Source organism: Monodon monoceros, unplaced genomic scaffold (assembly GCF_005190385.1).
Source record: "Monodon monoceros isolate NGI ecotype Baffin Bay Population unplaced genomic scaffold, NGI_Narwhal_1 Super_Scaffold_8, whole genome shotgun sequence".
NCBI lineage: Eukaryota > Metazoa > Chordata > Mammalia > Artiodactyla > Monodontidae > Monodon > Monodon monoceros.
In genome coordinates, this window is record NW_021703785.1 from 60,826,237 (window position 1) to 60,851,251 (window position 25,015).

A 25,015-nucleotide genomic window follows, 5' to 3' on the forward strand; every position below is an offset into this window, starting at 1 on the left:
TTTTACTTCAAATATTTGTGTCGTTTCCATTTCACATTGAAATTATTAATTAATCTGGAATTTATATAGAAATAAGGTGTGAGATAGACGTCTGTCCTCTAAACCAAATAATCAGTCTTCTGGCAAATCATTTCAGTCCTCTTTCACAGTCCCGGCTGCATCTAGCTCCCTCTAGTTGCACAAACAGACAACTTTAGTACAGACATTGGTCTGCTCTCTAAAACCAGGCTCCACTTTAAGCTAGTCAAACTGTTCAGAAGACCAGGGCAATTAGAAATGTTAAGTCCCCTTACGGTCTTGTAATTAAGAAATAAATAAATTTCCATTTATTTCATTGATTGTAATATACAAGTTCACAGTGTCTAAACTAAATTATGATTTACTAAATCCAAAATGTCACTATTGGTTGTTAGGAAGCAGGGTTCCTTACTTAGGGTTCTCTTCTCAGATCTATATATCGTTTCTTCCTAAGCCCTGCAGAAACTCCAATGTCCAGGCACCTCACAGCTACCTGTGAGCCCTCTTTCAAAGTGAACCATGTGGCTACAACGACTTCATTCCTCTCCAACCATCTCGGTTCCATCCTTCAAACTGCTGTGAAAGTACTGTTTTTCTCCATAAAGCTTTAACGAATTGCTCAGATGAGAACTCAAGGATTTTCTTGACTTCCTGTCATTCTTCATGTGCTTCTGCAATGTTTACTGTGTCACCTCCACCACATTTCAATCACTTCCAAAGTGCATGGAACCTAAAGTTTATTGTTGTTTTTTTTTAATACACTTATTTTCTTAGGAGACTTTTAGGTTAACAGAAAAATAAAGAAGATAGTCCAGAAAATCCCCATACTAGATTTGTTTTTTAAGTGAGAATTTCTATAACTCTTCTGTGTCAGCATGTCTTATACTTAAGTAGACAACAGTATGATTTTCACTTGTGTAGACATTTCAGGGTGATTTACTTTTTTTTTAAAATATTTTATTTTTAAATAAATTTATTTATTTATTTTTGGCTGCGTTGGTTCCTCACTGCTGCACACGGGCTTTCTTTAGCTGGGGCTACTCTTCGTTGTGGTGCGCGGGCTTCTCATTGCAGTGGCTTCTGTTGTTGTGGAGCATGGGCTTTAGGTGAGCGGGCTTCAGTAGCTGTGGCTCGTGGGCTCTAGAGCGCAGGCTCAGTGGTTATGGCGCATGGGCTTAGTTGCTCCATGGCATGTGGGATCTTCCCAGACCAGGGCTCGAATCCATGTCTCCTGCACTGGCAGGGAGATTCTTAACCACTGTGCCACCAGGGAAGCCCCAGGGTGGTTTACTTTTAACTCCTAGAAAACTAAGACATTCCCTTTTTTTTGGTGCCACATTTTTATTGATGTAAAACATGCTCTTCATGGTTTTTGATAATGGTGATGGTGACAGTAACAACTACTATACTTCTGCTCTTGAAGGTACTCTTAAAGTAATGATGCAGACATTTTATTTACTGCTTATTTAAATAAGTCCTTCTTTCCATAGTTCATTCCTCCTTTAATATAAAGACATTTGCTTGGTGCTACTTTGTCAGTTTCTTTTTCTCTTCATCTATTTTTAGATACTGTGTTTTTAAAAGATCCTGGTGCTGACACTGCAAGTTTATTGTCAGTTTCCATAGTGGCATAATATTCTTCTAAGTAATTCTCTCTTCTTAACACACACTGGCATTTTATTCAAAGAACAAACAATTTACGAATACCCTCTGTGCAGACACATTTATTGATATGTCTGCTATGATGCCTAAATCTGTCCCAAGTTTGAAAGCAATTCAGAAACAATCACCATGTTTTGGTAGCCTAAATTGTTTATTCCAAGAGGCAGAGTTTGAAAATTCTGAGATGTATGTTAAATTTAATTCTGCATCAGAATGCCTAATTTCCCTTATTTTGTTAGGTGTTTTCCCAGAATTTTAATTTTCTCCTCTAGGTTACATTTTAAACAAAAGTGATAGGAGCTGTTTTACCACTTCCCTAGTCTCATAGCTTGCTAGGTTAGTTATAAAATGAGTGTTTTCAATAGTGGCCAAAAAATAGCAGAGCATGATATATCAATAGATGTAACTCTCTTTTCCTTTAATGAAGTTTTGTTTGTTATTGTTATTGTAAAAGTGTGATTAAAACAAACAGTAAAAAGCTCTACTAGCACCGTGAATGCACATGTAGCTGAGGCATTTGAGAATACCTCCTTCCAGGATAAGACGTGACCCAAAGGATTAAAGGTCATCAAAGAACCCATGAAAGTAAGGGAGTGAATAAGCTGGGTTAGGCAGCATTTGATTCTTCATTGAGACCCGAAACTCCTCCATCAACCTCATTCTGCAAAGCTGTGAGAATTGGAGGAACATTTCTGACAGAAAGTAGTAATTCAGTGCATTCCAAAATTGATTCACTCACTTGGAAATATGAATCTGAAATTAATCTATTGCTGGGCATTGAATGAACTGCTATAATGTGTCCAGGTTCCAGAGACCATTAGCACCTGTCTTCAAAGACACAAGGCTAGACACTGACTTAGTGTTATAAATACAGAAATCCAGCATCACTTGCTCGATGTAAGTCCCGTGAAATTAGAGTCATCTGAACTCAAGTATCAAGTACATGTCTGCTTGTTCAGTGCCATCTCCTCATTCATTCATTCATTCAATCAACCAGTATTCATTAAGCACCTACTGCCAGGAACTGTTCTAGGTGTGGGAGTACAGGAGTAAACAAACAGTGAAAGTTGATTAGATCATGAACCTCATTCAAACAGAAAGTATTTACTGCAGGAAAATCAAACAAGATGGAATTAAAAAAAAAAAAACAGGGAAAAGAACTTTGAGAGTCACAGAGAGCATCAAGACAGGTAGAGGACACATCTTTGTTGGGCACCCATAAAGAAAATTCTTTGAGCTAGGTAGGACGTATACCCTTACTCTTGGAGTCAGGAACTTTCTATTTGTCTGAATATATATATTTTGAGAGGCTGAATAATGCCCCCCCCAAAGATACCCACATTCTAATCCCTACAACCTTTAAATGTAACCTAATATGGAAAAAAAAAAAAAAAAAAAGAACTTCGTAGATGTAACTTAAATTAAGGATTTTGAGATGGGGAGATTAACCTGGATTATCTGGGTGTACCCTATGCAACCACAAGTCTCCTTGTAGGAGAGAAGCAGAGGAATATTAGAGCACAGAAGAGGAGAAGGCAATGTGACCAGAGAAGTAGGGATTAGAGTGATGTGGCCACAAGACAAGGAATGCTGGCCAACAGAAGCTGGAAGAGGCAAGGAGCAGAGTCTCTCCTAGAGCTTCTGGAAGGAGTGTAGCCCTGATGACAGCTTGATTCCAACCTAGTGAAACCATTTGGATTTCTGGCCTCTAGAACTGTGAGAGGATAGATATTTTAAGCCACCAAGTTTGTGGTAATTAGTTACGGCAGACACAAGAAGCTAATACATGCTTGTTACCACAAACAGATGTGTGTGTGTAATACATCCATTTTTCTACTAGATATTTCTATGTAAATATATAATGTCCAGAACAGATTACCATTCCTAAACCAGTCTCTCTCCTAATCTTTCTCATCTTTGCAAATGGCACAACCATCTACTACTTACTCAGGTCAAAAACTTGGAATCGGGCTTCCCTGGTGGCGCAGTGGTTGAGAATCTGCCTGCTAATGCAGGGGACATGGGTTCGAGCCCTGGTCTGGGAAGATCCCACATGCCGCGGAGCAACTAGGCCCGTGAGCCACAACTACTGAGCCTGTGCGTCTGGAGCCTGTGCTCCGCAACAAGAGAGGCTGTGATAGTGAGAGACCCGCGCACCATGATGAAGAGTGGCCCCCGTGTGCCGCAACTAGAGAAAGCCCTCGCGCAGAAACGAAGACCCAACACAGCAAAAATAAATAAATTAATTAATAAACTTCTACCCCCAACATCTTCTTTAAAAATAAATAAATAATATAAATCAGTTTGAATCACTCCCTGAATAAACCATCCAGTGGTTTCCATGGCCCTACTTTGTTACATCATATGTTTTCCCAAGGTCACAAACCCCACGTGATCTGCCGTCTGTACCTCTTTGGCCCCTCCCTGTGTTCTAGCTCCACTGGCTTTCTTTCTACTCCTTCAACAAGTTCAGCTCATGCCGACTTCAGAGCTGTTGCAGTGAGCTCTTCTCTGCCTGGATTAGCCTTCCCTGGTTTTGCATAACTGGGTAGGTCCTTCTCATTCTTTGTATCTAAGCTCCAAAGTCATCTTAAAGAACGCTAACCTGACCACCCACGATCCTTCCCCACCCCGTTATCCTTTATCATGGCACTTCGTCCAAGCCCTTCAGAAATTATCTTGATAGTTCATTGACCTGTTTACTGGCTGTATCCTTCCCCCCACACCCTCCCCACTAGAGTGTAAGTTCCTTGAAAGTAGGGGCACTGTCACCTTCCACACTCTTCCCCCATCATCTAAAACAATGGCTTCCTTCTAGTTAATGCCTAATGAATATTTGTTGAATAAATGAATATATAAATGACTCAGGAACACAAAACTGTCTTAAAAGAAAAACTGTTATTCAGATCAAGTATGAGAGAGACAAAGAATTGATTCACTACCTTGGCAGTGTCACCAGTCTAAAGCTGTTCTTGCTTAGAAGTTGCTCTGCATATCTTTTCCATTCTATGGAGAGCTTATGTAGGGAAAGGGACTAAATATGAGTGTCTAGAAGTCTAGGACACTCCAGTGTTAGAGGTCAGAGATATACAGTGAAACAGCAGAGGACTGAGAAGGAGCAACTAGAGATAAACAGAAAACTGGGAGTGTGGTAACTTGGAAGTCACATGAAGAAACAGTTTCAAGGAGGAGGGAGTGATCCACAATGTCACTTATGGTTTGAATAGACTTAAGTTTTGATTATTGGATTTAGCAATATGGAGGTCACTCGTGAACTCGACAAAAGCAATTTAGGTGGAGAGGTGAGAACAAAAGCATACCTGGGATAGACTTGAGAGAGAATGGGAGGAGAAACTCAGGAGACATGAAGGAGAGTCAACCCTATGAAGGAGTTTTGCTGTAAAGGGTAGCAGAAAAGTAGCACAGTAGATGGGACAAATAACTGCTTCTGGAAATTATTCTCCTCTCTTTCTGATTATTCAAGAAAGAGAGGAGAAAACTGCTGGGCAATATCCTTGGGTAGAACACAGGAAATGGCATTCCAATTTCATGTACAAGTGCAGGGTTGCCCTTGGCAAGGAGCCAGGATAGTATATTCATAATAGCAAAAGAGAAAATAGACTATAAGGTCTCAGATGCAGAGTCAGTGAGATATGCTTTGGACGCCTGTGCAAGTTCTTTTGCGATTGCTTTGATCTCAGTTAAATAGCAAGCAAGTTGTCAACTGAGAGCATGGATGGGGGTGAAGTGATGAGAAGTTTGAGGAAAGTAACAAAATATGGAATGTGGGAGACAGAACAGACTAAGGAATTATAGGATTGTAAACTCTTTTGCTTGGATGTTGCTATACATAGAATTCCAACTTAAAGTGTAAAATGAGCTCACTGGGGCTTGTAATGTGCAATTGTAATTACATTGAGTTATAAGGTTACAGAAAAACACATTACCATAGTATCGCAGTAGTTGGGAAACCCTCTATAAAAAAGAGAGAAACCACTGCTACCTTCATTCAAAGTAGCCTCCCAGGCACATTTGTCCTACACAACTGAAAGTATTTACACTAACAAAATAGGTCGTGTTAGCATACTCTATTCCAAACTCATTTCCTGGGATGCTCTGGACTTTAACATTGTCAGGTACCGGTCACCTGAACCTCCCTGACTGAGAACAAGCAGCTCTGACCATAGCTCTCTAGGACTTGGTTACCTGGAAATACATGTCAAAGGGATTAAAAACACGGCCTCAGATGCTACCTACTCTGGAATCCTGATTCCACTTCTTTCAAGTATGCTGCTAGTTGAGCTGGTTGCTTAACTTCACTGTGCCTGTTTTCTTACCTGTAAATAAGGACACAAATAAGGTCATCGTATTGTTGAATGAAGTAAGGAAGAAAAGCATTCAGAACAGTGCCAACACACAGTAAGTGCTCATAAATATTAAATGCTTTAATGATTATTGGCCATTGTTCAAGAACCAAGGGAAGCAGTGCAAACCTGACCTCATGCCACTTGCTGACAAATAAAGTCCTTTGTTTCTGACTGAGAGTCTCATGTCTTCTGCCAACATCCATGAAACTGTGGCAGGCTAACTTATTAGTTTGCAAGAAGGGTAAAAATCTCAGACCCTTCACAGTCTGTGATTACCCTTAGAGTCCCTGTTCCATGTATGTGGAGTTATACTCTCTTTATTCCTTGTGGAATCATTATGCTCTGATGCTGGCAACTTGCTTCAACTACCTCTTCTCGGCAGCCATGCCACATCCACACCACTGGACAGGACTTTCTCCTATGACCCAAATCTAGCCACAAACTTCCAACACCTGCTCAGTATTTTCAGGCAGGTCAAGCTCCAGACCAGTCCTATCCAAGCTTCTCCACAGTATCATTTTATTAACCAAATACATTATAACCTAATCATTAACAATATTAATAATGAGGATTAACTGGCACCAAATAACAGCATTTGGTTGACAAGTGTCCACATTTGAAACTTTAGTGCCATTGGTGGTTTTGTTAAGGGGGGGGACAGGAAACCAAGCTCCCTCTCTGACCACAGCATTCTGATTTGTCAACCATTCATGAAATGTGAGAAAACTCAAAGATGGATGTAAAGCCGGGGCCGGCCTCTGGGGCCACCCAGGTAGCATGGAAAATGCAATCCAGCGATGGTACTCGGATCGAGAGGAAGGGAACGTTGCCATCATCATTTTGCCAGACATATTCCAGACGCTGCACAGTTTTCCAGACTACTGGGATGGATGTCATACAAACAGCCCTGTCATTATTGCGTGAGTACTTGTGTGCAAATTGTTTGACAATTAACATTGGGGCCGTGATAGCTTTTATACTCATGCAGGTAATGTGTCTAACAGAAATTGACACTCTCTCAGAGTTGGCTTCCCATCTAATAGGCATAGTTATCAAAGAGACAATGATTAAATTAATTACAATTGTAAAAATAGTGCCTCACCCTGATACCTCACTTTGTAAGTTACAAAGAACTTTTCACATTAGTCCATGTTATTCTCACAACTCTTTGAGACAAGTACTCTCCACTCCATTTTATAACTTAAAAAGTGGTGGTTCATACACAAGATTTATCCATTTTATATCAAAAATAAAAATTGTAAGCAAATATCCAATCTAGTTAACAGTATATATGCTGAAGTATTTAGGGGAAAGTATACTACTCTCTGCAAATTTACTTTGAAATCCATCAAAAAAATGGAATAAATGAATGGATGGATGGAGGGTTGCATACATGAATAGATAGTGCGATGAAGAAAGTATAGTAAAGGTTAATGGTAAAGTCTAGGTGATAGGATCATGGGTATTCACTGTAAAAGTCTTTCAGTTGAAATTTTTTATCATAAAATGTTTGGGGGAAAAATGGAGGCTTAGAGAGATGAAACCTGTCTTTAGGTTACAGTCTGAGGATGGGCTGAGACCCAAATCTAGTTCATCTGATCCCAGTTCCCATAAGCAATGGGAATATTTAAGAAGATCATTATTGTTCAGTGGTTAAAGGAAGGTTGCAGTACAGGTAAGTACTGAATTCTGGGTCAATAAGAGCTATGCAAAACCAGGACAAGCTCTACCATAAAAGGGGTGATATTTAAGTTCGGAGACAGCATTTTTAAACCCACGTTGATGCAGCTCAGGGAGTATTGTCTCCTTCGTAGAAGTCCCTTTGGGGTATTTGACATTTATTGTAATGAGGCTGTCTCACTCAGCACTGTCGCCCCTCTGAAGGGAGTACTTTCAGGGCTTAAAACACTTCTTCACATATTCTCAATGATGACAAAACTTTGTCCTTTGAAAAGATCCAAATGTCACCTGAAGCCCAGTTCGGCGAATGAGATTCAACATTGCCAATATTATCTCTTTGTAAAGCTACCCAGTAAATGCAAAGCATAAAAGGAGAGTTTTTGTTTGGCTGGTTTTGTCTTTGTTTGATTAAATGAGCTAGACCCCTAAACTAACAAAACTGTATTTCTGGTATGACACAAAAATTATCTCTGAAACCTACACTGTGCTGGTGTGTGGGGAAATGGCAGCATCTCGCCCATGACAGCACTTCTCAACCTTCAGAGTAACAACATATTTAACAGCTTTCTCCTCCAGTAGCCTGGAAACTTCACAGGAACCCTGGAAGCTGTCTCACTTCCCCAACACAGGGCCTGTGGTTTTATATATTTACAAAAAGAACTAATAAAAGAATGAGTTAGTGAATGAATAAGTAAATGAATGAACTGATTATGTTAACTAATGTGAAAAACTGTGACCTTTTGACTGTTTCTGGCCCAGTATTTCTATTGGAATTTAATTTCTTCAGTATCACATCCCATGTATGTTATGCTATGCAATGACTAAAAAATAGCAAAACTACATATAAAGATAAAAGGTTTTGAGTCCCTCCCATCAGGAAACTTGCACAAGCCTCTTAGATAGCCTCATCCACCAGAGGGCAGACAGCAGAAGCAAGAAGAACTACAATCCTGCAGCCTGTGCAACAAAAACCACATTCACAGATAGATAGACAAGATGAAAAAGCAGAGGGCTATGTACCAGATTAAGGAACATGATAAAACCCCAGAAAAACAACTAAATGAAGTGGAGACAGGCAACCTTCCAGAAAAAGAATTCAGAATAATGATAGTGAAGATGATCCAGGACCTCGGAAAAAGAACAGAGGCAAAGATCGAGAAGACGCAAGAAATGTTTAACAAAGACCTAGAAGAATTAAAGAACAAACAAACAGAGATGAACAATACAATAACTGAAATGAAAATTACACTAGAAGGAATCAATAGCATATTAACTGAGGCAGAAGAACAGATAAGTGACCTGGAAGACAGAATGGTGGAATTCACTGCTGCAGAACAGAATAAACAAAAAAGAATGAAAAGAAATGAAGACAGGCTAAGAGGCCTCTGGGACAATATTAAATGCAACAACATTCGCATTATAGGGGTCCCAGAAGGAGAAGAGACAGAGAAAGGACCAGAGAAAATATTTGAAGAGATTAGAGTCAAAAACTTCCCTAACATGGAAAAGGAAAAGCCACCCAAGTCCAGGAAGCGCAGAGAGTCCCATACAGGATAAACCCAAGGAGAAACATGCTGAGACACATAGTCATAAAATTGGCAAAAATTAAAGACAAAGAAAAATTATTGAAAACAGCAAGGGAAAAATGACAAATAATGTACAAGGGAACTCCCATAAGGTTAACAGTGGATTTCTCAGCAGAAACTCTACAAGCCAGAAGGGAGTGGCATGATATACTTAAAGTGATGAAAGGGAAGAACCTACACCCAAGATTACTCTACCAGGCAAGGATCTCATTCAGATTCGATGAAGAAATCAAAAGCTTTACAGACAAGCAAAAGCTAAGAGAATTCAGCACCACCAAACCAGCTCTACAACAAATGCTAAAGGAGCTTCTCTAAGTGGGAAACACAAGAGAAGGAAAAGACCTACAAAAACAAACCCAAAACAATTAAGAAAATGGTCATAGGAACATACATATTGATAATTACCTTAAACATGAATGGATTAAACGCTACAACCAAAAGACACAGGCTTGCTGACTGGATACAAAAGCAAGACCCATATATATGCTGTCTACAAGAGACCCACTTCAGACCTACAGACACATACAGACTCAAAGTGAGGGGATAGAAAAAGATATTCCATGCAAATGGAAATCAAAAGAAAGCTGGAGTAGCAATACTCGTATCAGATAAAATAGACTTTAAAATAAAGAATGTTACAAGAGACAAGGAAGGACACTACATAATGATCAACGGATCAATCCAAGAAGAAGATATAACAATTATAAATATATATACATCCAACATAGGAGCACCTCAATACATAAGGCAACTGCTAACAGCTCTAAAAGAGGAAATCGACAGTAACACAATAATAGTGGGGGACTTTAACACCTCACTTACACCAACGGACAGATCATCCAAAATGAAAATAAATAAGGAAACATAAGCTTTAAATGACACAATAGACCAGATAGATTTAATTGATATTTATAGGACATTCCATCCAAAAACAGCAGATTACACATTCTCCAGGACAGATCACATTTTGGGTCACAAATCAAGCCTCAGTAAATTTAAGAAAACTGAAATCATACCAAGCATCTTTTCTGACCACAACGCTATGAGATTAGAAAAGAATTACAGGGAAAAAAACGTAAAAAACACAAACACATGGAGGCTAAACAATACATTACCAAATAACCAAGAGATCACTGAAGAAATCAAAGAAAAAATCAAAAAATACCTAGAGACAAATGACAATGAAAACACAATGATCCAAAACCTATGGGATGCAGCAAAAGCAATTCTAAGAGGCAAGTTTATAGCTATACAAGCCTACCTCAAGAAACAAGAAAAAGCTCAAATAAACAATCTAACCTTACACTAAAGGAACGGGAGAAAGAAGAACAAACAAAACCCAAAGCTAGCAGGAGGAAAGAAATCATAAAGATCAGAGCAGAAATAAATGAAATAGAAACAAAGAAAACAATAGCAAAGATCAATAAAACTAAAAGCTGGTTCTTTGAGAAGATGAACAAAATTGATAAACCATTAGCCAGACTCATCAAGAAAAAGAGGGAGAGGACTCAAATCAATAAAATTAGAAATGAAAAGGAAGAGGTTACAACAGACACCACAGAAATACAAAGCATCCTAAGAGACTACTACAAGCAACTCTATGCCAATAAAATGGACAACCTGGAAGAAATGGCCAAATTCTTAGAAAGGTATAACCTTCCAAGACTGAACGAGGAAGAAATAGAAAATATGAACAGACAAATCACAAGTAATGAAAGTGAAACTGTGATTTAAAAATCTTCCAACAAACAAAAGTCCAGGACCAGATGGCTTCACAGGTGAATTCTATCAAACATTTAGAGAAGAGCTAACACCCATCCTTCTCAAACTCTTCCAAAAACTGCAGAGGAAGGAACACTCCCAAACTCATTCTATGAGGCCACCATCACCCTGATACCAAAACCAGACAAAGATACTAGAAAACAAGAATATTACAGACTAATATCACTGATGAATATAGATACAAAAATCCTCAACAAAATACTAGCAAACAGAATCCAACAACACCTTAAAAGGATCATACACCATGATCAAGTGGGATTTATCTCAGGGATGCAAGGATTCTTCAATATATGCAAATCAATGTGATACACCATATTAACAAATTGAAGAATAAAAGCCATATGATCATCTCAATAGATGCAGAAAAAGCTTTTGACAAAATTCAACAAGCATTTATGATAAAAACTCTCCAGAAAGTGGGCATAGAGGGAACCTACCTCCACATAATAAAGGCCATATATGACAAACCCACAGCAAACATTCTCAATGGTGAAAAGCTGAAAGCATTTCCACTAAGATCAGGAACAAGACAAGGATGTCCACTCTCACCAATATTATTCAACATAGTTTTGAAAGTCCTAGCCACGGCAATCAGAGAAGAAAAAGAAATAAAAGGAATACAAATTGGAAAAGAAGTAAAACTGTCCCTGTTTGCAGATGACATGATACTATACATAGAGAATCCTAAAGATGTCACCAGAAAACTACTAGAGCTAATCATGAATTTGGTAACGTTGCCAAATATATAAAAATACAAAATTACAGGATATAAAATTAATGCACAGAAATTTCTTGCATTCCTATACACTAATGATGAAAAATCTGAAAGAGAAATTAAGGAAACACTCCCATTTACTGCAACAAAACGAATAAAATACCTAGGAATAAACCTACCTAGAGAGACAAAAGACCTATATGTGGAAAACTACAGGACACTGATGAACAAACTTAAAGATGATACCCACAGATGGAGAGATATACCATGTTTTTGAAATGGAAGAATCAATATTGTGAAAATGGCTATACTATCCAAAGCAATCTACAGATTCAATGCAATCCCTATCAAATTACCAATGGCATTTTTTATGGAACTGGAACAAAAAATCTTAAAATTTGTATGGAGACACAAAAGACCCCGAATAGCCAAAGCAGTCTTGAGGGAAAAAAATGGAGCTGGAGGAATCATACTCCCTGACTTCAGACTATACTACAAAGCTACAGTAATCAAGACAACATGGTACTGGCACAAAAACAGAAACATAGATCAATGGAACAAGATAGAAATCCCAGAGGTAAACCCATGCACCTATGGTCAACTAATCTATGACAAAGGAGGCAAAGATATACAATGGAGAAAAGACAGTCTCTTCAATAAATGGTGCTTGGAAAACTGGACAGCTACATGTAAAAGAATGAAATTAGAGCACTCCCTAACAGCATATACAAAAATAAACTCAAAATGGATTAGAGACCTAAATGTAAGACTGGACACTATAAAAGTCTTAGAGGAAAACATAGGAAGAACACTCTTTGACATAAATCACAGCAAAATCTTTTTTGATCCACCTCCTAGAATAATGGAAATAAAAGCAAAAATAAACAAATGGGACCTAATGAAACTTCAAAGCTTTTTCACAGCAAAGGAAACCATAAACAAGACCAAAAGACAACCCTCAGAATGGGAGAAAATATTTGCTAACGAATCAACAGACAAAGGATTAATCTTCAAAATATATAAATAGCTCATGCAGCTCAATATTAAAAAAACAAACAACCCAATCCAAAAATGGGCAGAAGACCTAAATAGACATTTCTCCAAAGAAGACATACAGATGGCCAAGAAGCACATGAAAAGCTGCCCAACATCACTAATTATTAGAGAAATGCAAGTCAAAACTACAATGAGCTATCACCTCACACCAGTTAGAATGTGTATCATCAGAAAATCTACAAACAACAAATGCTGGAGAGGGTGTGGAGAAAAGGGAAACCTCTTGCACTGTTGGTGGGAATGTATATTGATACAGCCACTATGGAGAACAGTATGAAGGTTCCTTAAAAAACTAAAAATAGAACTACCATATGATCCAGCAATCCCACTACTGGGCATATACCCAGCAAAAACCACAATTCAAAAAGTCATGTACCACAATTCTCACTGCAGCACTATTTACAATAGCCAGGTCATGGAAGCAACCTAAATGCTCATCGACAGATGAATGGATAAAGAAGTTGTGGTACATATATACAATGGAATATTACTCAGCCATAAACAGGAACGAAATTGGGTCATTTGTTGAGACATGGATGGATCTAGAGACTGTCATACAGAGTGAAGTAAGTCAGAAAGAGAAAAACAAATATCGTATATTAACGCATATATGTAGAACCTAGAAAAATGGTACAGATGAACCGGTTTGCAGGGCAGAAGTTGAGACACGATGTAGAGGACAAAGGGTGGAGGTGGTGGTGTGATGAACTGGGCAATTGAGATTGACATGTATACACTGATGTGTATAAAATTGATGACTAATAAGAACCTGCTGTATGAATAAATAAATAAAATTAAATTTGAAAAAAAGATAAAAGATTTTCTATGGATCTCTTTTTCCACCTTTTAATTACCATGAGTAATTTTTGGTTACCGTTCTTGAACTTTCTAAGTATGCAATTACATCTTTCATAAAAAGAATTCTTGCCTTTCTATATTTGCCTTTTTTTTCCCTTTTCATTCACTTGTAGTTACTAAAAGTGCATCTCACACAGGAAGACGAGCATCGCTGGTGGACTGGACCCTTAGGTCTTGCTGCTTTCAACTCTCTCACTAAAGACAATCGTAACTCTTGTGTTAAGTACACAGTGTTTATTGTGTCCACAAATAAACATTTTATTAATATAAATTTAGAGTTTTATTAGTAAATGGATCTGAATATTAATGAGTTTCTTCTATCATTTAAGCTAGTGATGCACTGGACCATGTTCTTGGCTACTGTGGTGAAGTGAAACAACAAGGATAATACCTACCATCCGGATTGTGTGAGCATTGCAGAAAACACGGACCATCTGGCAGTACAGGTAACACGGTTAAAGATCCCCATCCCCTCCGCTGGATTCTGTTTGGCTCTAGACTACTGACCACAGCTCCTTCTGTTCCCAGCCCCTGCCTCCGCTTGGGTGTTGCATGTGGATTTCCATTTCCTGGTTCGGCACAGCTCTGGGTCCTTGAGTTCCTCACCTTCCTTCATCCCTGGCTCAGAGTGAGCTTTTCTCTGCACTCTGGCTGTTGCTCTGGCTGTTCTGAGATGCAGCCCCTCCTCTGCTTGCACACCCACCCTTCCCTCCAGTGGGTCTCCAGAGCTCTCCCCACCAAGACCTCCCTGTGCTGCTGTCACCTGACACCAGGGGCCAGTAGCAGCTTCTTGTGAGACCTGCCAACTGCATACTCTTAGGTTTGACAGTGAAAAACAGAAAGTAACAGTTACATCAACAAATCAGACCAAAGTGCTTTTTAAAAACATGAATAACTCCTCGACAACAATTATAGGCAATCCCCATTTTCCAAGAACAGACCCAGACCTGAGTTAAAGGTGCCTGAAAGCTTAATTCTACTTGCAAATCACTGGTAGTATTTTAGCAAATTTCTGTAGAATCCTGTGTTTCATTAAAGCATATACTGAAGACGCTTTACTAGTGTATGTAGTTTATCAACACAGTGCAGATAAGGGCTCACCCACTATTTTTAGGCAAGAGCTTGGTAACCCACTGTTTCCTTTATCATCAGAGCTGCTGAGATGCTCAGATAAAAGTTTGTACAATAGTGGAAAACAAGCCAATCTTCATTTGCTGATGTTTCTAATATAATCATTTTACATCTTTTACTGTTTAGGTCTTGTTATTTTATTTCTGTGCTATTACATTAAAGAAGTCACTTGGAGGTCTTGATTATATTTATACTATAGATGCAGTTTTGTAAAGAAGAAAAAGAAAGTAATTTCCTCTTTTTCTTTCCTTATAGAAAGCACAGCAAGGCCTTTGGGGTCTGAGTTCTGAAGTTCTGCCTTTGGGAGACTTGGCAGTGTTTCAAGGACTACAGCTCTAAATAATTCCTACCCCCAGTCTCTGTTTGGAAATGTTTAGCACTTTGGGAGAAGCAAACAAGGAGATGGGCATTAAACAGGAGAGTGGCTGGGGATTTGAGCTTCAATGAGAGGATGAAAACAAAGACAGGAGATGGCCATGTTTCCAAGACCTCGGGCCTGGGAGACAAGACGGGGGACCATGAGGGGTGGACACATGTAAACATCTGAAGACACCAATGACCCCTCCCGTATATCACCCCATAAATGGGAGGAACTCGGATAAGGGGGAACCATGTGCGTACCAAGTGTCTTGGTGCTAAAAACAATAGGAAACGTTTCCGTGGTTGAGACTGAAACAAAAGAAGAAGCCACTGTAGGGGGGTCTCTGCAATCCTCCTTCAATATCGGGGCCGGGCAGACAGCTGCGCAGGTCAGATCGCTTCTGAAGCTAATGTAACAGTCAGCAACTCCATCAGCTAAGAACAAGTATCCTCCCTGTATTGCCGGGGCAATGTACTAGTTTACTCTAATAAAGGTGGGGAAGGTACCAAAATTAATATTTGATTTGTGTGTCCTACAAAATCTTGTTCAAAGACAGATTTTGTTTGATATTTGGTGGGGGGATGGGGTGGACCTAAGATGCTTTTTATTCAAGTGGCTAAGTGGTTCACACTTACATAACTGGATATTATCTTTAATTATATCCATGCTATAAGGCATAAACTACCACACAGTCCTTTTAGGAAATATACAAATTATAAATAATTAAAGGAGAAGTGAGTTCAAATGCTTTGCCTTTATTTCAGCTTATGAGGCTTAGCTTATAGATATAATCTACAGTTCAACTTATTGATCTGAGGGACAAAATTCCACTCAGCCTCAAGGTTTACTTTGTCAGCTGAGGGATAATAAAATTTTGTCCTTCCATTCCTATTTCCGTCTTTTTACTCTTAATTATTTTCCAAGTATCCTTGCATTTTTTTAGAGCTCACTGTTAATACCTTTAATACTCTAGCTTAATATCCCAGCTTCAGAGTTTGTATCTGAGTTATGACATATGTCATTTCTTTCACACTGTAGTAGCTCTCCCCCAAGAAGAAAAATACAGAAGAAAACTTTATCCTTTTTAGATTTGTTCCTTGTTCTTTCAGTTAACTGATTTGTATGAAGGTTTTGTGTTGAGCAATGTCCAAACCAGTGAAATTTCTAGAATTCGTGTTAGCTCAAGGCTCAGGTAAGCAAGATTAAGTGTATCAAGTGTACCAATTCGAACCATTGGGATCATTATGGGGTTTGTAAAAGTCAGTCTTATCAGACCTCCTGTTATGGTTTGAATGGAAAAGCAAACTTAGCAAAGATTTCCCAGTGAGGTCCCCAAGGATGCCACAACCTTGGTGAATTAAGTGAATTCATTGCTACTCAGGGTCTGGTCCTGAGTCCTGCAAGCTTAGAAACCCAGTCAATCAGAACATCAATAGTAGATCCTGCTCTCCAGAAAGACTCACATTAATTGGACCCCCAGTTACTGATGTATAATAACCAGAATGGCAACTGATTAACTTACAATGAAACATAAAGCAAAGGACGAGATCAGACCTTCTTGCTTGTTCATTTGCTCCCCTGTAGACAAATCTACAAGGAAAGCCAGATTATTATCAGGAAGAGGCCTGATAGATGAGTCAAACCAGGGGAGCAGGTGAAAGATATTAATGCTGCTGCCAGCAAGCCATCCACCTCTGCTGGAGCCTGTCCCTGCCACTGTCACTCCTCTCTAGTCCCCAGGCTTATGTTGGAAACCTTAGCCAGTGTGCAAGTGACATTCTTTTCTCTGAACTCAGAGCTGAAATCAGCATCTTTCTTTCTTTTTTTATTTAATTCTGATTTTATATGTTGTTTACTTTAAGCAATGCATTCTTAGATTCAGAAGGAAAATAGCTTTTAGCAGACATATAATTGAAGTCATTGTGAATATCTAACAAGCTAAAACATGTTTTCTAAAAAGCACTGAGCCACAACATATGCTAAGGCCTCCCAGTACCATGGGATGGTATGCCAGTATTGTGGGATCCAAGTACCACAGTCGGGCCAGAAGCTCTGTGACCCACTAGAGCCTAGAGGAGACACAGAATTAACATTGCAGCTTAATAACTGGCTGTCGCTCGTGTCTGTGGCGTGCCACATTCTTCTGACCCTCGCTTCCAGGGATCTATAACTTTTGGTATGCTTGTTGTCACCTTGGACTAAATTTCTTCTAACCCTTGCTTCCCGTGTGTGCAACAAGTCTTTGTTGTCCAGCTTCCCGATAAGCCTGTTTTGTCCACCTGCCATTTTAGAATTTTACAAAACCCTTTGATGGCAAGAGTTTTTATTGAACATGTTTTACTGTTATCAAAGTAATAAAACTTATACTCAACTATATAATTACAATTTTCAACTGCTAAAAGAATAGTTCTTACTTATTTTAAAGCCTTAGCAATTTCAACTACAATTTTTCACAGGTTTAACATAATAAATGACAAACATAATAACAGGCTATTTATGAAATCTGAACTTTCCTGAAAGTGAGGGCTTTTAAATTTCTAATAAATAAGTCAATTAATTAATCTAATAAATCTGAAACATTAATGTTGAGACCTATTGGAGACAATTGCTGGTGGAAGGTGTAAGAGGCTGAGAGCTACTGCACAAGGCATACAATCGTAGAACAATATATCTTTTGTTTCATTACTTTGTCAATAATTTTACTATAGAGACCAAGATAAAAGCAGAATCTATATAATCCCATCTGAAAAACACTAAATGCTGCCCATGTGCATCTGTGAGACATACTTTAAAATGATTATTATCAAATAACCAAATATATCCACTAGTTTATATTTTTGAATAAACTTCAGTTTTCAAAAGTATGTGAGAGGGCTTCCCTGGTGGTGCAGTGGTTGAGAGTCCGCCCGCCGATGCAGGGGATGCGGGTTCGTGCCCCGGTCCGGGAAGATCCCACATGCCGCGGAGCGGCTGGGCCTGTGAGCCATGGCCGCTGAGCCTGCGCGTCTGGAGCCTGTGCTCCGCAACGGGAGAGGCCACAACAGTGAGAGGCCCGCGTACCGCAAAAAAAAAAAAAGGTATGTGAGGCCCTAATGATTTTATCATAAAATGACTTAAAATCCTGAAACTCTAAAGCGAAAGTAAGCATACCCCAATTCACCAGTGTCCGTATCTGGAGCAGGTCATTTGTCTGATTTCGTGTTTGTGTGATTTAAGTGAAGAAAGAGTTGAGATTCAGGTAGAATTTGGAAAGAAAATCGCTCATCCCATTAGAAAGCAGCAGCTCTGTCAGGCTTCCTTCTGGGGCTCACATGCTTTCCTTGGATATGTGAATATCTTAAATAAAGTCACTTTCAGCTTTAACCTGAGAGGCATACGTCTCTGAAGCTGACATGTTAAATGGACTTGTTGCATTTAACAGATAACAACAGATAACTCCAAACACAGGGATACATCATTGAAACACAAAGAAGGGAAAAAAAATTGTGTTTTTAATCTTCTTCTTTCAGAAAGCCCTCTCATTTTTTCTCTAACCAGGTCTGCAGACATATTTTGCAGTTTTGTGAATTTTTGTCCTTTTGAAGTGATCTTCCCATTACTCAAATTTAGGAACTTTGTTTTAAAATTTTAAAACATGAAATATTTCAAATCTCAGAAAACAATACAACAAACACCAAGAGAGCCCATCAATCAAATTGAGTAGATTTGCTGTATTGTTTCTGATCTCCAATTTTTTTTGAAGGAATAAGATATTTTTCATGTACAGTTAAGCCCCTCAGTATCAATGCTCCTTGGACCACAGACTGTAACTTGAATAACTAGGTTAAAACAGAAACATATTAAAAAGACATGTATTCACAGTTCAGCTTTTCTATACCCTCAATATATTCTATTTTGGTACTTTTATAATATAAAACACTGCATGATGAAAAGGTTTACAGACTGTCGCTGTTAAGCAAATTTGTACGTTGATTGCCCAAATTAGTATTAACCAAGATGATATTTTCACATCAATTAAGTTATTTCCATTAGTTTAACTTTGAAATGATGTTTGTCTGTTTTTTTCCCATGGTGCCAGCGACAGCTCCGACACACAAATACATGTGGACACATTTCTTGAGAGAAATGTTCAGAAATGTAAACATCTTTTGCTGAAGTTCTCAGTGTAACAAATTTATGATTTGCAAAAATCTTCCCTGTTAAAAAAATTGCAAAACTCAATGATTATTTCACCCAGGTCTATGGACATTTGGAAGTCAGCAATATGGAAGTGGTAATAAAAATGGTTTTTAATTTTTAAAAATATTAGTACATGTGATTCTTCTGGGTGAGAATCATTGTTTAGCATGTTCTAAAACGCAATGAAGGCAGCAACGTATAGCACTACGTTGGGCAAGTTATTTAATTCTCCTTTTTTTATTTTTATTTTTTATATATATATTTTTTTATATATATTTTTTTATTTATTTTTTATTTATTTTTTATATATTTTTATTTTATTTCCTTTTTTGTAAAGTGAGGATAATAATACCAATTCTTACCTCACAGATTGTTGAGGGTGTTTAATGAGCTGATATATGTTAAGCACCCGAAACAGTCACTGATATAAACTAAGCATTCAGTCATTGTTATCTATTATTACTATTAATAATAACATTATTAGGAGTAGTAATGCAAAAAACTGGTAACAGAAATACGTTTGGGCTCTTCCCCCTGTCTATTTTAAAGATTTCAAGTCTTAATTTAGAACACTTCTTTCCTTCTACTGAAGTCTAAGGCACTCAATTGAAGACTTCTGTTACAAAGACATGATTTTATATGTCAAAGAAGACTATTATTCAAAGTCTAATTACAGTTTGGATGAAGAATTGATGTCTTTAGGCAATTGGCATTTCTCTCTAAATGCCTGCACTATAAAGAAAAGGGCTGTTAACTCTTGATGGTAGCATCCGCTGTCTAAGGCTAGTGTAATAACGCAATCCTAGTTTCATTAATTTAGAAGAGACCCCATGAAGATGATCTGTGTGACCCAACGTAGATAAAATTTTCATCAGTCAGGGTTCCAAGAAGAAGTGGATGAGACCCTCCAGTGGGGCAATCTGAAGAGTAGAGTTAACCAAGGGGACCCCGCCCGGTTAGCAACTTCCCGAGCTTTTACCCCCGGGGCCTGAAGGGGGCGCGCGGAGGGGGCCGTTACAGACCCTGGAGACCCAGAAGGTCTAAGGGGGGGGCCGTCCTATAGGACTGGAGAAGGCAGCAGGCCCTTGTGACCCTGCAGGGAGGGAGCTGGGGACCAGCAGGAACTCCAGTCTCCTCCTCTGATCTCCCTAGCTTGCTTCCCACGGGCCAGACCCAACTGGAAGCCAGAGAGTGTGGGTACCACAGCCAGTGAAAAACGATGGAGAGTGGACCCGCAGGGCTGAAGGGAAAAGATCCAGTGCAGAGGTGCAGGCGATGAACACGGGACTAATGAGAAAGCTGTTCTCTTCCCCCGCCTCCTCTTACCCCATGAAGCTGGACCTAGAGAAGTAAGATGGCTACTCCAAAGTTTAAGTTATCTGTACTTTGGGGGTTTGACTGCTACCTTATTTTTACTGACTCTGTTCTTGGGTAATTCTTAGGCCTTCAGTTCCTTTTATGGGCTCACAATTAATTTGAGTTTGTTCAATATCCCTAAAAAAATTAAGTAAATAAGAAAGGGATATTTAGGAACAATGAGCCTAACTTTTTGCTGTTGTCAACAGTTTGGTTGTGATATTTTGGAATTTTTAATATGCAGCTTAAAAGGAGAAGGAAGAGAAAAAGATACAAAAAAGGAGATGCAGGAAGGACAGCAGGGTCAGGAGGTAGAGAAGAAGAAAGAAAAGAATGAAAAAGAAAATTAAAGAAGCAGGTGGAAAAGGAGAAGGAAGGAGAAAGGAAGAGGAGAGGAGAAGTGAGAAGGCCAGGGGGTGGAAAGGGGGAAAGAATTAAAAATTTTAGCTATTATTGGAGGCCAGATTATTTTACCACAGAAAAGAGTGAGAAAAACTCCCCAACTTCTTTGTACGTGTGCCAGTGTATAAATGGCTATTCTATACATAATTGCCTATAGTCTTACAAACAATTTTTTTAAATATACTCACTCCCACATTTTCACTTCTTGGACTCTGCTTCCTAGAAGAATGTGATACACGAAATCAGAATCCATTACATACTTTCTTACCTTAGGTAAGTGTGTAAGGAGCTATTTCCTCAATTCCTGCAGGATTAGGAAATTAGCCAAAACTACTGACTGCTAAGAATACCAAGATGATAAAGTTAACATTTCAGAGCTGATAAAGTTAAGGCTACGAGCCCCTTCCAAAACCCTGGCAGAGGACTTGGTAATGTGTTTACATGTCTCATGTTTATGTAAAATTTCTAAAAGACATTCCTGTATCCCTTTTCTCTACAAGGAGCCCCGAAATTTGTCTGAGCTCCAGGTCCCACAAAACTTGGATCCGTCATGCAATAAGGGATTCAAGGAGACTGTCAAATCTGTTTTAGGAACTCTAAAGAAGAAAATTGTGCAAAATAGTTCTGGAAGCTCTTTACATGAAGTCCTGCCTGAATATAAGGGGTGGTTAGAAAGCTAGGGGGATTCTCAAAGTCTCTTCCAGACCCTTGAGACTAGGACTATTTTTGGAAGGTCTTGCAATCAAAAAGCTTATTTGTTATAAAGCAGTTGTTTAAAATATAGGCTTATATTATTATTTACCTCTAATACTCTTATTTCCCACATTTTGAAGATGGATAGATAGAGATGGACAGACAGACATAGATCTCTAAGACAGTTTCAAGTGCCCCCTCCTTTTCTATAATAAATTGTGCAGTGTTTCAGTCTTTAACATTTCACTATAAAACACCAACCAACACCAAGCCTATAATCCGTAAGGCTATATCAGGTACCACTGCATTATGTAAATGATAACATAATACCAGGACTACTATAATCCCAGATACCAATGCACAATGAGTGGATTATGATAAATAATGTAAAAAGTTAAATAACTTTCATTTACTTGAATGCTAAACATGGTGTTATAAGCCAGTTAACTTAATATAACCACAATGACCCTCAAACAATACTCTCATTAGTTACACCTTAGGCTTAAAATAATTCACACAACTCTGGTTGGCCTGGTTTTCAAGATGAGGAAAGTAAAGCCTAAAGCAAGCTGAGTTCTAGACCAGGGATGACCAGTAAATGGCATTAATCCAACTATTCCTCTTTCCTGTCCTGGGGCAGACATCAGTAATCAATCATCAGCTCTCTCCCTACATTCCAGGTAGCCATTACCAATCGATCCGTGTGGACACACGAACTGAAACCTAGTGAATAAACCAGGTCTAGACTAAGGCTACCTAGTGGTCAGGAGATAACAAGGAAGTAGGACTACCATCCCCTCACCACTCCCACCCACCCAAATCTGTCACTAGTGCTTCTTACGTTGATATCCCTTTTCATATGACTTCATTCTCATACTCTTCTGCAAGAAAAATAAGCCATTTATCCAGTTTATGACTAAAACCCCTCTCTTTCCTGGTGACACTGTGGGTGAGGATGACTGAGAATCCTGTCTTCACGCTTGGCTCTCCCCATGACCTCACATGGTCGGTGCAAACGTCTCCACACGCTCCCCTGGGGCCCGTGCTCCAGGTGTGGACTCCTGCTTTCTCTGGCTCAACACACAGCTGGACAGCATCTGTCTAAACACAGAATCCCTCAGCCCACATCCCTGCATTGCTCATGTTCTGCCTCTTCTACCGTCTGCGGCTTGGGGTTTGGCAAACACCAGGGAAAGTGCTCTGGGCTCTACCTGTGATCTGAAGAGTATTAAACCATGGAAAAGGCAATGTTTCATAACAAGTGGACCTTTCATCTTCTTGGAGGAGTCTTGCCTTTCATCACTTTCTGCTCCTGGAGCAACAGGCAAAGACACAGAGAAAGAGATAGATGATTTTGAAGGGGGAACTAATGAAATAGTAGCGATGGATGTGTAAGTCTGTCTTTTAGCTTAGAAAGTGCTTATGGAAAGTACTTGGCACTAAAAAATGGTGGGCGGGGAGTGGAGTTCCATCTTTCTCTAGTCCCCTCGAAGCTTGCCCCAGCACAGGGCCAAGGGGTCACCACCAGTGGGCTATCTGGGGACACACTTTATAACACTGTAAGCTTTTCTTCACACCTGGCAGCAAGAATTTTGAGAAATACCTACTTGTTCCCATTTTAGTGGATTTAGGCTTACAAACAGAACAGTGGTCTCTAACCAACTCAACTGACTAACTAACTCACTCAAAAGTAGGCAGTGAAAGTCCAGAGCCCCTGCCCTTCCCTTCCACCCCACCTCCATGCTAAGAGTAAACAAACCCTGGACGTGTGTACAAAGCGTTAGGAATTTGGGTGAGGGATACTGACTGGGGGAAAAGAATGGAGTGTCTTCCAGACAAACTCCCTTCTCAAAGATCTTGCTGACTCCCTCAGCATTTTTTCATCAATTTATTTATTTAACGTACATTTATTGCATCCTCTACTAAGGGCAGGTACAGGGCTAAGCACCAATTATTGCAAGATAAATTACAGCCTGAAAATTAGATGCAGACATTCTTATTTCTTAGGTACCTAGTATATATAGCAGGTCAGTACATATGTATCCCTTATTCAATCCTGTGATATAGGTATTACTATTCTCATCTTTTTACCAAATGATAAAACAGAGACTCAGGGAGGTTACACAGCTCGACCTGTGTCTCAAGATTAAAATGTGGCCCAAACGGATTTGAACCCAACCCTGTCCTTCTACCATACTGCCTCAACCTTCATAACTAAGTGAAAGAGACAAACAAATATGTACAATTACCTTCAAAGGGATTAATGCTATCATGCAGGTGTGTACATTGAAGCTATAAGAGAGCATGGTGGAGAGTAACATTCTCTTAGGGGCCTTCTGACCCTCACCTGGTCCTTATGAGGAGTGAAATGTGGGTGATCCCCACCATAGGAATCACAAGCATTGTTCAGTTCTCAAAGCAGCCACACCTGACCAGGTCAATGATCTGTGATACGGGTTCAGTCTTAGACAACTTCAACCCAAATATCACCTTGATTAGATGGCTCCTGTAAGAAACTTAAAAGGAATGCCGTCTCAGGAAACTCATCTGCACAGAAAAGCAACAGTCACTCAAACAGAAATCCAGTCTGAGTAAGCATCACGGTATCACTTTTACAAAGGCCGTGGGAGAAGCCAAAGTACCTCCTTTTGAAACTTAAAGAATATAGGTGATCAACATTTGATTAGTTTGCCAGGACAGACGTATAAATAATATTTTAGAGTAAAGAACTGAATTATAGTATTGAATTTGGCAGTCTGCATTTTTGAAAATGCATCAACATAGTAAGAAAAGGGACTCATACAAATAAATGGGTAAAAAAATCATTTTACTATTGTAACTGGTATCATTATAAAGCTCTTAACTCAGGAAGGTCTCCTGATCACTTTGTTTTCTTTCCAGTATGTGGAGGAAAATGATAGCCAAGTACGTGTATCTCTGGGGACTAAGGTGGGACCTGTAGGCTGAGCACAGAACTGAAAATAAAGCGGTGTATTTCCGTGAAAGGACAGGCACAATAAACCCATACCATTGCAAAGTGAAAGTACCCGATTCCAAAAGCTTTGCTTTTCCATGCCATCATCACGAGGCAACAATTCCTCGCTCATTCTCCATTCCACGTTCTCAGTTGGTACTTTTTGACTGGCAGTATTTATTTTCATTTTAGTAC

General features: G+C 39.1%; 1 protein-coding gene across 2 annotated transcripts in view; it reads right to left on the reverse strand.

Annotated features, from left to right (window-relative positions):
• The window catches only part of COG6 (component of oligomeric golgi complex 6), a 174,757-nt gene that overhangs the window by 17,489 nt on the left and 132,253 nt on the right, over window positions 1-25,015 (reverse strand). For both annotated transcript variants that reach the window (XR_003791691.1, XR_003791690.1), the window contains exon 19: window positions 5,938-6,017. The gene's annotated coding sequence lies outside the window, so the exon portion shown is untranslated. The remainder of the gene's footprint in view (window positions 1-5,937; window positions 6,018-25,015) is intronic.